This window comes from Trachemys scripta, chromosome 4 (genome assembly GCF_013100865.1).
Source record: "Trachemys scripta elegans isolate TJP31775 chromosome 4, CAS_Tse_1.0, whole genome shotgun sequence".
Taxonomy (NCBI): domain Eukaryota; kingdom Metazoa; phylum Chordata; order Testudines; family Emydidae; genus Trachemys; species Trachemys scripta.
This window is the reverse complement of record NC_048301.1, coordinates 73106839-73117189: the sequence shown is the minus strand read 5'-3', so window position 1 is coordinate 73117189 and position 10351 is coordinate 73106839.

Genomic DNA, 10351 nt, shown 5'->3' with positions numbered 1-10351 from the left:
ACAGAGACATCAAGTCTGGGTTAAGTTTAAGCTCATCAAAAGTTCAGACTCAACATTCCTCCATTTGTAGCTTTGGGATAACTATTTACCAAAAGCTACACCCCATTTTAAGGAGCCAAGGGCTGCTTGGCAATTTCAGCCTGGGCCAACTCGAAGAGAGTAAGGCCCTTGGCTGAAGTAGGAAAAGAATAAACTGACTTACATGAGTCTATGAGGGAGGGGACACACTGAATACAGCAACACAGTATTATAAGGATTACTATGGCCCCAACAATACCCACCAAGAGTTTTTTAACCCACCCAAATCCAGGCAGCCAATTCTATAAGGCTCCCCACCAATCATAAGGTGGCTGGCCAGAGGAGTAGTTCTTAGCTATTTCCCTTAGATGTTTGGTACGTTGAAAAGTGTCAGAGTAGGTGTCATTTACAAAAACACAGCATTCTTCATTTATGAGGGCGCAAGTTCCTCCCTGGGCTGCTAACATTATGTCTAAAGCCATTCGGTTTTGCAAAGCTAACTGGCGCAGCTGGGACATTTCCCCGGCCTGATTCTCAAATAGGGTCGCAGTTTCATTGGTTAAAGATTCTAGTAGTCCCTGTAGACGGATGACACCACCCCTCAAGCTAATGAGACCAGCCCACCGCTGCCACGACAAACCATCACGGATATTATTAGGTTTCACGGATGTTACGAACGTGGGGAAAATGAGGGGGAGTGAGGGAGATGCGAGAAGGCGGTGTTAGCCACACTAAATAACATGACCCTGCCCAATCAGGGGAGAGAAAGTAATAAGCTTTGGGCCCGCACACCCAGTATATTCCATACAATGCGTTTCGGGTATTCCATTTCTCAAAGTAGGAGGTAACCCACCACCCGTTGGACCACTGTTCCCCTGGTAACACAGAGGGGTCGTTGTGCTAACTGCAGAGGCACAATTTGGTAGTGGTGTTTTCAAAGGGCAGTGTAGTACTGCTTGAGCAGTTGTAGAAGGCAATCGTATGTCCCTTAGCAATTAGTTGGACACCCTCGTGATCTGAGCAGGGCTTCTTAAAAGCTGGTTCTGAAGGCCTGCCCACCCATGAAAAAGTTGGATCGGGGTGAGGGATCCACATATGGGATAAGTGGGATGCGCAAGGCTTGAAGCCAAGATTTTTACTAAAGGCGGTGCCATTAAAATACATGTTGCATTTACTTGTTCCCACAAAAGTTGACCCCTTTTCTTTAACAAAACACAGTGATCCTGTCTGATTGGTTACCCTGAGATATCTGTTAATTGGCACTCCTGTTTTGTCCCATGTAAGATTGTGTTGGACTGGATCTTTTACTCTAGCCGGTGGCATCCAAGTCATATTAGCAGTGGTCAGGGGAATGGGTGTGAAGGGGAGTCCCTGTTCTGCATTTACTGGAAATTGAGTACATACCCAGCAATTACTTCTATTTCCTAAAATACGAGTTTTAACCTCGTGGGAATATCTAATAAAAGCATTGTCTTCATAAGCAGAAAATAAACTAAAAAGGCATAATAAAAAACATACAGTTGTCAGAATAAAAGGTCCTCTCATTTTTTCCGAGTCAATTTAAGTCTGATGTCTGAAAGAGGTAAACTGGTCCACTGGTCAGAGGCAGTGTCCTCAGTGGTGGCAAGAGCTGCTGGTCCGTCACTGTGGTCCACTACGGCTGGCTTGACGTGGGAGTGGTGGATCCAGGATTTGCGTCCTTCCAGGAACACTGCAGTCTGGGTTGTTAAAAGAACCTGGTGGGGTCCAGTAAACCTCGGCTGGAGTGTGTTGCCACGAACGAACTTTTTGGCCCAGACGAAGTCCCCTGGTTGGAACGGGTGGATCTGTTCTTCCAGCGGCACGGTCTGGGAAAACTGCGAGGCTTTCCAAAGGGTACGGAGGCGAGCCTGTAGGGAGAGAAACTGGCACGCGGTCATATGATCCCCTCCCAATAGTGAAACATCAGCACGTGGTAGCGCCCCGCCTTTGAAAGGGGGGTGTCCATAGAGCAGTTCAAAGGGGGATAATCCCAATACACGGGTTGGGCGAGTACGAAGGTGAAACAGGACCAAGGGAAGTACCTGAGGCCACTTTAATCCTGTTTCCTGGCAGTATTTAGCCAATGTAAACTTAAGCTCCCTATTCATACGCTCAACTTTCCCGCTAGACTGAGGGTGGTACGGTGTATGAAAGGAGTGTGAAATGCCCAGTCCTTGTTCTAAACGGCCAAGGACATGATCAGTAAAGTGAGGTCCACGATCTGAGTCAAGCACGAGAGGGATGCCAAAACGGGGTACAATGTCTCTAAGGAGAATCTTCGCCACTGTGGCAGCAGTACAATTAGCAGTAGGAAAAGCTTCGACCCAGGAAGTCAGAGGGCAAACCAAAACAAGGAGGTGCTTTTTCCCAAAAGCCTTTGGCATATCTGCAAAGTCAATTTGAAGATGTTGAAATGGAGCAGCAGGCGGAGGTCTTCCACCCTTAATTTTTTTAAGAGGCGGAGCAGGTCCATTATGCTGACATGTGCTGCATGCTTTCACTATTGACAGGCAGTAGGGTTGAATGCCTGGAGCATACCAAAAGCGAGCGATCGTGTCCACAAGAGCATGCGTGCCGTAGTGACCCCCCTTATCATGGTGCCAGCGAACTGCCACGGGGTATGTGGAGCGAGGGAGGCAGGCTCGGCCATCCGGCATAAGCCAGGTCCCTTTGACCAGAGTGGCTCCGAGGCTCTCCCATGACTGTAGTTCAGCAGCGGGTACTGGTACGGGGTGCGGTGGAGTAAAGGAGGAGGCTGCAATACCCAACGTGGGCATGGCTAAGGGTAAGACGGCAGCCGTCTTGGCGGAGGCGTCAGCCAGGGCATTCCCATGGGTGACGGGGCTATCATCTTTAGTATGGGCCCGGCAGTGAACTACAGCCAGGACCGAGGGTTCTTGGAGGGCGTCCAAAAGCTTGTGGATGAGGGGGAGGTGCTGAATGGGTTTACCGGAAGCTGTCTGGAAACCTCGAAACTTCCAGAGGTGGATGTGACAATGCACAACTCCAAAAGCATACTTGCTATCAGTAAAAATGGTAACGGTCTTACCAGCGGCCAACTGGCAAGCTCGGGCCAGGGCATAAAGTTCGGCGGCTTGGGCTCCCCAGTTGCCTGGCAGTGAGGCGGCCTCTTGAATGTCCCATTCAGAGGTGACTGCATAACCGGTGAAACGCTTGCCATCAACATAGAAGGAGCTTCCGTCCGAGAAGAGGATGCAATCAGGGTTGTCCAGTGGCACGTCAAACAGGTTGTCCCTTATCTGTAAGATGCTATAAACTACTTCCACACAGTCGTGCTGATCCTGGAGGACTGGCAGGTCAGGAAGCAAGGTAGCTGGATTAAGGGGCCCACACCTTTCAAAAATTAGGTTAGTGTCTTCTAAGAGTTCGGCCTCTAGCTGTTGCTGACGATGGGCCGAAAAGACTTGGGTTGTGCCCCTACGCAGAAGGGCTGACAAGGCATGAGAGGTCCAAACCGTGGTAAAATGACCCAGGGTCAGGCTTTTTGCCTTTGTGATCAGCAGGGCAGCTGCTGCCAGAGTCCGGGTGCAGGATGGGGTTCCCTGAGCGACAGGGTCGATCTGCTGAGAGTAAAAAGCAAGCGGGAAATGGTGGGGCCCGCTCAGCTGGGTAAGGACGCCACTAGCAATTCCGCCCCTCTCGTGGACAAAAAGTGAAAGGATTTGCTGTAATTGGGGGGGCGGAGAGACATGGAGGAGGCCACACTGTCCTTGAGTAACTGAAAGGCTTGGATTGTGTCCGGGGACCACTGCAAAGGGTCAGGAGCAAGGTTAGCAGTGAGTCGGTGGAGCGGTTTGCTTAACTCCCCGCAGGACGGCAACCAGGGGCGACAGAAGCCAATTAATCCTAAGAAACCTCGAAGTTGTTTCTTGGTGTTTGGCAGAGGGCAGTTTTGGATAGTCTTTATGCGGACTGGGTCCATTTGTCTCCCTTCTGGGGTTAACAGGAAGCCCAGATATCGGACCTTCTGTGAGACCCACTGAATCTTGTTAGGGTCTACCTTGTGGCCTCTGGTGTGTAGGTATAATAAAAGTGCCTTACCATCGATGCGGAGGGCAGCTTCTTCGCGGTTACCTAATAGGATGTCATCTACGTATAGGACTAACGTGGATCCCTGCGGACTGGTGAAACCTTCCAAGTCGTGGCGGAGGCATTGGCTGAAAATCGTGGGGCTGTCTCTGTAGCCTTGAGGAAGTCGTTGCCAGACATAACTTTGTCCCTCCCAGGTGAAACCAAAGAGATACTGAGAGTCTGGGTGCACAGGAATGCTGAAAAAGGCTGATTTTAAGTCAATAACAGTGAACCACTCAGCATCCCAGGGGATTTGGCTGATGATAGTAGCTGGATCAGGAACTACTGCATGAAGAGAGACCACATACTGATTAACAACCCGTAGATCCTGTACAAAGCGCCAACAAATAGGGTCTCCGTCCTTTTTAGGAGGCTTTTTGACAGGCAGTATAGGGGTGTTACAGGGAGTGCGCTGAGGGCGGACTAGCTTTTGTGCAATGAATCCCTCGATAATGGGGCGGATGCCCTCCCGGGCTTCCAACGACAGGGGGTATTGAGGGACTGACCGGGAGGTTAAGGAGGGCTTCACTTGAATCCTTACTGGCTCTGCTGAAAGGAGCAGGCCAACATCAGTGTCAGAAATTCCCCAGAGGGTTAAAGGCAAGTCAGTGAGGTCAGGGGAGAGGGGGGGGGGTTCCCAATTACCCTGAGTTGGGGCCGAATCTCCTAACACTGTCATCAATAATCCTACCCCTTCAGGAGTGCAGGTTAAAGTAGCCTCAAGCTTACAGAGTAAATCCCGGCCCATCAAAGGGATTGGACAAGCTGGGGAAAAAAGAAAACGGTGAGAAAAACATTTATCAGCATAAATAACATTTAGAGGCAAAGTGAGTCCCAGAGACTGTGGGTTGCCCTCCACCCCAGTTGCAGTTTTAACCTCAGAGGATAGCCAGGGAGAGGGGGCATGATTTAAAAGAGAGAAAGTAGCTCCAGTATCAATGAGGAAGGAGACAGGCAGTCCTTCGACTGAAAGGGTTAGATGAGGCTCTTTGCTGGGAGGGGAGAAAGTGAGGAAGGAGCCGGCTAAAGACATTAAGGAAATAAGACCATCACATTGTTTGCCTTCGCCCCCGGGGTACCGTCATTGAGGAGGCTGAGTTTGCTGCAGCTGCTGCTGTTGCCCGTAGTTGATCCAGGCCTGGGGAAAAGACTGAGCTGGTGGTGCAGGGGTGTATTCGTCCCTGGTGTAAGTATCTGCGGATGCAACCGGACCCTCTGGGCGTCCCCAGGGGCATTCACGTTTAAAGTGACCGGGCTGTCCGCACTGAAAACAATTTCCTGGTGGCTGGGGTTGCCAGGACCCTCTTCCCCGAGCACCCTGAAATCCCCTGCCACGGCCACGGCCTCTGCCTCGAACACCGCCGCGAAAAGCTAAAGCCATCAACTTATATTCTTCCTTTTTCTCTTTCTTTTTACTACTTTCCCTTTCTTTCTCCCATGCAAAATCAGCTACGTCCAACACTGAAGTGACTGACTCACCTCCCCAACCAGGGTGAAACTTTAAGAAATAATCCCTTACAGGGGGAACTGACTGATTCACAAAAAACGAAATAAGAGTAGGGTGGTCTGCTTCTCTCTCAGGATCCATCTGAGTGAACATTCGGGCCCCCTCCAATAGCCTCGACCAGAACTTTCTGGGTGGCTCATCAGATTCCTGCCGAATCTGCATGAACTTAGCCTGATTAGGCGAGTGGCGAGCCATTTCTTTGAGTCTCTCTAACAATCGCTCTCGATCTGTTCGCAGCTGAGTCAGCCTTGGCTGACTCCAGTCTAGGGGATTCCAGCCAGCGGCTTGATCCCGCCTATCCATCCAAGTAATATTAACCGCATCGCTATCCCCCCATGTCCTTTCTGCCATCCACAATCTACTACGTTCCTCTCCGGTCAAAACTCTACTTAACAACTGATCTACATCCGTATAAGTAGGATTATGACTTGAAAACAATCTTTCTAAAAGTTCTGTGATCTTTCGGGGATTTTCCCCAAAAGACCCTGACAACCGTCCCCACTCTTTCAAGTCCCATTCTAGCCATCCTTTATATTCCACAATATTAGTATGTAGTAACTGGCCATCATTGCCCACAAAAGGTTGGTCGTGCACCTGTAAAGGCATTTCTCTACTTGCACCTTTATCACTCACAAAAGGTTTGGCGGAGGCAGCCTCTGGGCTATTCTCAGGGGAGGGGTATGCAACCTGCTGCATCTGCTTGATCTTTTGCCTAGTAATTACTCCTCCCGAGGTGTGCCCTTCCATTTCCCCCTTATCCCTCTGCAGAGATTCCGATCTGGAGTCCTGCAGATTCCCCTCTGCGCCCTGGAGAGAGTCCCCCTGCAGAGGAATAGGGGCAGGTGCAGTGGGGACCAACTGACGAGTCAAAACACGCCGTGGTTTACACCCTTCATCGAAATAACATGGAGGAGGTTCACTCTCGGGAGAATACCTGACTGCCATAATTTTTAAAGATTTCCACAGCTCTGCTGCTGTGTCCCAACAAAACCAGTAACATAACTGTCCCGGATGGTCTTTTTCGATCTGGCTCCTTACTCCTCTTAAGGCAGCCTGTTCGAAAGAGCCATACGAAGGCCACCTCATCTCCGGGTCGGCCAATACCGCGGTATACCCAGTCCAATTCCTTACACACAGTGTGTACAACTTCCTCCTAGACATTCCTGTCTGTACTGGGAGTTTCCCTTCGTTCCATAACTTATTTACAATCCCCAACGGACTCTCAAGAGGCACGCTAGTCCCTTGACCCATGGTGTCTGACAGGAGCCCTCCAACTGGCGTTTACCCTGCTGTCCAGTACACGACCCCTCAATATTGAATTGGCTGGGAGAAATCTCCCGTGGCGCCTGCCAATTCGTATATGAGTGGTCTGACCACTGGACAGAGGCACCGCACCAGAAGGAAATCCCGGACGAGCCCCCAAATTGTTAGGTAAAAAGCAAGTCCTTACTCACCTCTCCAGCACCCGAGTTCGTGCGGAGTTGGTATGGGGCTCACAATCTGTCAGAGACCAGATACCAATTCATTGATCAACGGGCTCACACTATCCTTAGCTTGAAAGGCTTCAGAGTAAGTGTGGCAAGTTTATTAGGGGTGAGCATCAATATTTATACACAGAAGTAAACAAAGTGATTAACAGATCATAATGGTCATGCATAATCAATCAAGATTCTACAGGATAAAACAGGTTAAAATGTAAATTCAGAAAGAGAAAAGGGGAGATGGCTACTTAAGGGGAGGGGGGTGTCATGAGTAGTTCGCAGGTCAGAGCTTTGGTTAAAAGTTCAGACAGAGACATCAAGTCTGGGTTAAGTTTAAGCTCATCAAAAGTTCAGACTCAACACTTTCTTCCCCATACACACACCCCAGGCATGCACATAGCACAGAGCCCCTGTCACAGGGGAGAGCCTGGTCCACTGGAGCTTGGGGTTTTGCTGGAGAAGATTGCCCTGTCTGCTTGCTCTTCACTTTGCCTGTTCTAAACCCTGACAGCTGATCTCCATCTGTAAGTGGGCTGTGAGCCACTGGCAGGTAATTGCTAAAGCAAGCAGGACACTAATTGGAATGGCTGCAGCCAGGGATGTGCTCTCAGTTAGTCTTGGCTCCGCAGCAGTCTGTATGGAAGAAGCAAACCCATAGGGGTCAGAATCCAATTTTCCATTGTGTTGTCTCTGCTGCCGCTAGAAAACCTGGCTGAGACCCTACGTTTCCTGAGAAGAGGAAGAGACCTGAGAGAGTGGTGCTAATGAGTTTCTGTTTCAGTCATGGCGGCCTGCATACAAATCTTCTTTAGATCGTTCATGGGTGAAATGAGTTTACTGGGTCTCAGTCTGGTTTCTAGTATAACTGTGTGAATCACAGATTTTGACTCAATTGGAAGCCGTTGCTCAGGCAACACCTGAGATTGGAATAACGGCAGGGCTGCAGGTCAGGTTTGACAAGCTTTAGCAGAGCTGGGTGGGGAGTTCAGGACTAGAATAGCAGAAGTGTTGTCAGACAGGAGTAAGGGACATTAGCAAAGCTGTGGAGGGATGCCTGGGACCAAAATAGCAGCATGTATGTTGTGGGTCAGAATTGAGTCATGTTGGCAGAGCTTGGTAAGGATTTTTGGCCCCAGGTTCTGTGTATCTTATGCCTTCCCTTTCATGACCATAAATTCCCACTGCTGTCCATACAACAAACTGGAAAGCTGTTGGAGGGGGGATAAGGGGGTTGCTTTATTCCTCTGTCATTTTGTTGCTGTTAATCCCAAATTTCCCCTCCCAGATGGCAGCGCCCGTTATGCAGGATTCAAAGCACATGCAAAATCACTCAGCTGCTGGGGAGGAACCTGGAGCTGTGGCCACAGCAGCTTGTTGGCTGCAAATCAGATCAGAAGGAAACAAGTTATTTGCTATAGCATGTCTGGAATAGAAACTAGATTCACAGGGCTGCTGCTGCTGTGAGACAACCAGAGTATGGCCAGCAGCAGGCAGCATGCCCAGCCCAAACCTCTCCTCCCAGGCTAAGGCCAAGGAACCTGAGGGTCCTCTCCTAAAGAGACAGAGTCCACATGCCCCCTTCCCTGACTTGCATCCTTCAGACAGTCCAGGCTGAGGTCTACGGTAAGAACAAGAGGCCCTGCCATCTGTGGCTTCTTGCAGAGAAGAGTCAAGACTGGTAATACCTAGAGCATTGGGGAGATTAAAGCTACGTTAAATGCAGATACTCCTTTGAGTTCTTCCTGGAAGCTGCCTAATGATCTGTGGGGAAATTGTTTAATCAAGACCTTTATGATAAATGGTGCAGAAAAGCTTCTACTATTGCCAATACAGGGCTTGAGAAGGGAGGCAGGGGGCATAACCTGCCTGGGGTATAAGTCTCTGGAGACTTAGCTCAAACTGTGGTTAGGACATAAATGGAACAAGTTTATTGGGTCTCAGCCTAGTCTCTAGTGTACATTTGTCAGCACTCCAAATCCACTATGAAATTCAGTGTAACGGGCATTTACCCAGAAGAAGCCCATGACTGGCATAGCAGAAGGTGTTGCAGGTCAGGACTTCACGTTGGAACCCAGAACTGGAGCAGCAGGGTGTACTAGGAAATGCCCAGCTAGAACAACAAGCAGGTGTTTGAGTAGAGCTGAGTGTGGGGAGCCTAGGGCTGGAATGGTTGAGCCCCAGGTGCAGGTCAGGACTGAGGTGCATTGGCAGAGCTGTTCATGGAAAACTTATGTAGAGCCTGTCTGCATTGTACCTGGCTCCTACTCCCCCATTAGTGTCTCACTCTCACAACTTGCACATCTTCAAAATTAAATTTAAAAGAATGGTGTAAACAGCAGGTGGAAGCAATTTCCCTTCAACATCGAAGACCGAGGCGAACGTGTCCGTGGATGTCTATGCATGCGCACCAGCTAGGAGTGTATGCAGGGGGAAGAGTATGTGTCTAGGACACAGGTTTGTTTGCCTGCGTGCATGCAGATTGGTGTGTGTCTGAGGTGGAGGCTGGAGGAGAGGAAGGGAAAGGTGTGTGAATCACAGCAATCACCTCCCTCTAGGGGGCTGTGTCACAGCACTGGGGGTTGCTCTACTCTGCCCCCTTCGTGGTCCACTTGAGGGTGCTCCTGTAGGGCTCAGGTCTCACCTCTTTATGAGCAGGGACCTGTGTCACTCTCCCTCCAGACTGGGGATTTAGGTTGCAGTTCCCTCAGTTCACGCTGCCCATCCCAGCAGCTCTGACCTTACTCCAGCAACTCAGCTTGGCTCTTGCAAGGGACAATGATTAGCAGGAGAAGCTCACATTGAGTGTGGGGAATGGAGGGGATGCTCTAGCATGGGGAGTGGGGGGGAGCTACTGAAACTCAGCAGGGGGGCAGTTGGCTCCAGGCTGGGAAGGGGGGTCCCTGCAGTTTGCATCTTTCTCAGTGGCTGTTCCTAGACCCAACACAATCACCCTGGTTCATACATGCTCCCCAGCCTGATCCCAGGCACCACAACAGCTACTGCAGCCCCTCTAGGTCCCACTCTCCCCTCCTTCCCTGTCTCCACACATGTGTGCACAATTTACAGGGAACATTAGTTCCCAGCATGTGTAATGGAACAATGCACAGGGATGGAAACATAGACTAGACCCCACAATGTTTCCATTGCAGGGGTGCTAGCCCCCACTACTCCCCTGCCCCTGGTCCATTGCCCTGATTACTAGTGTCCAGCCAGCTTTCACAAAACACAGCAT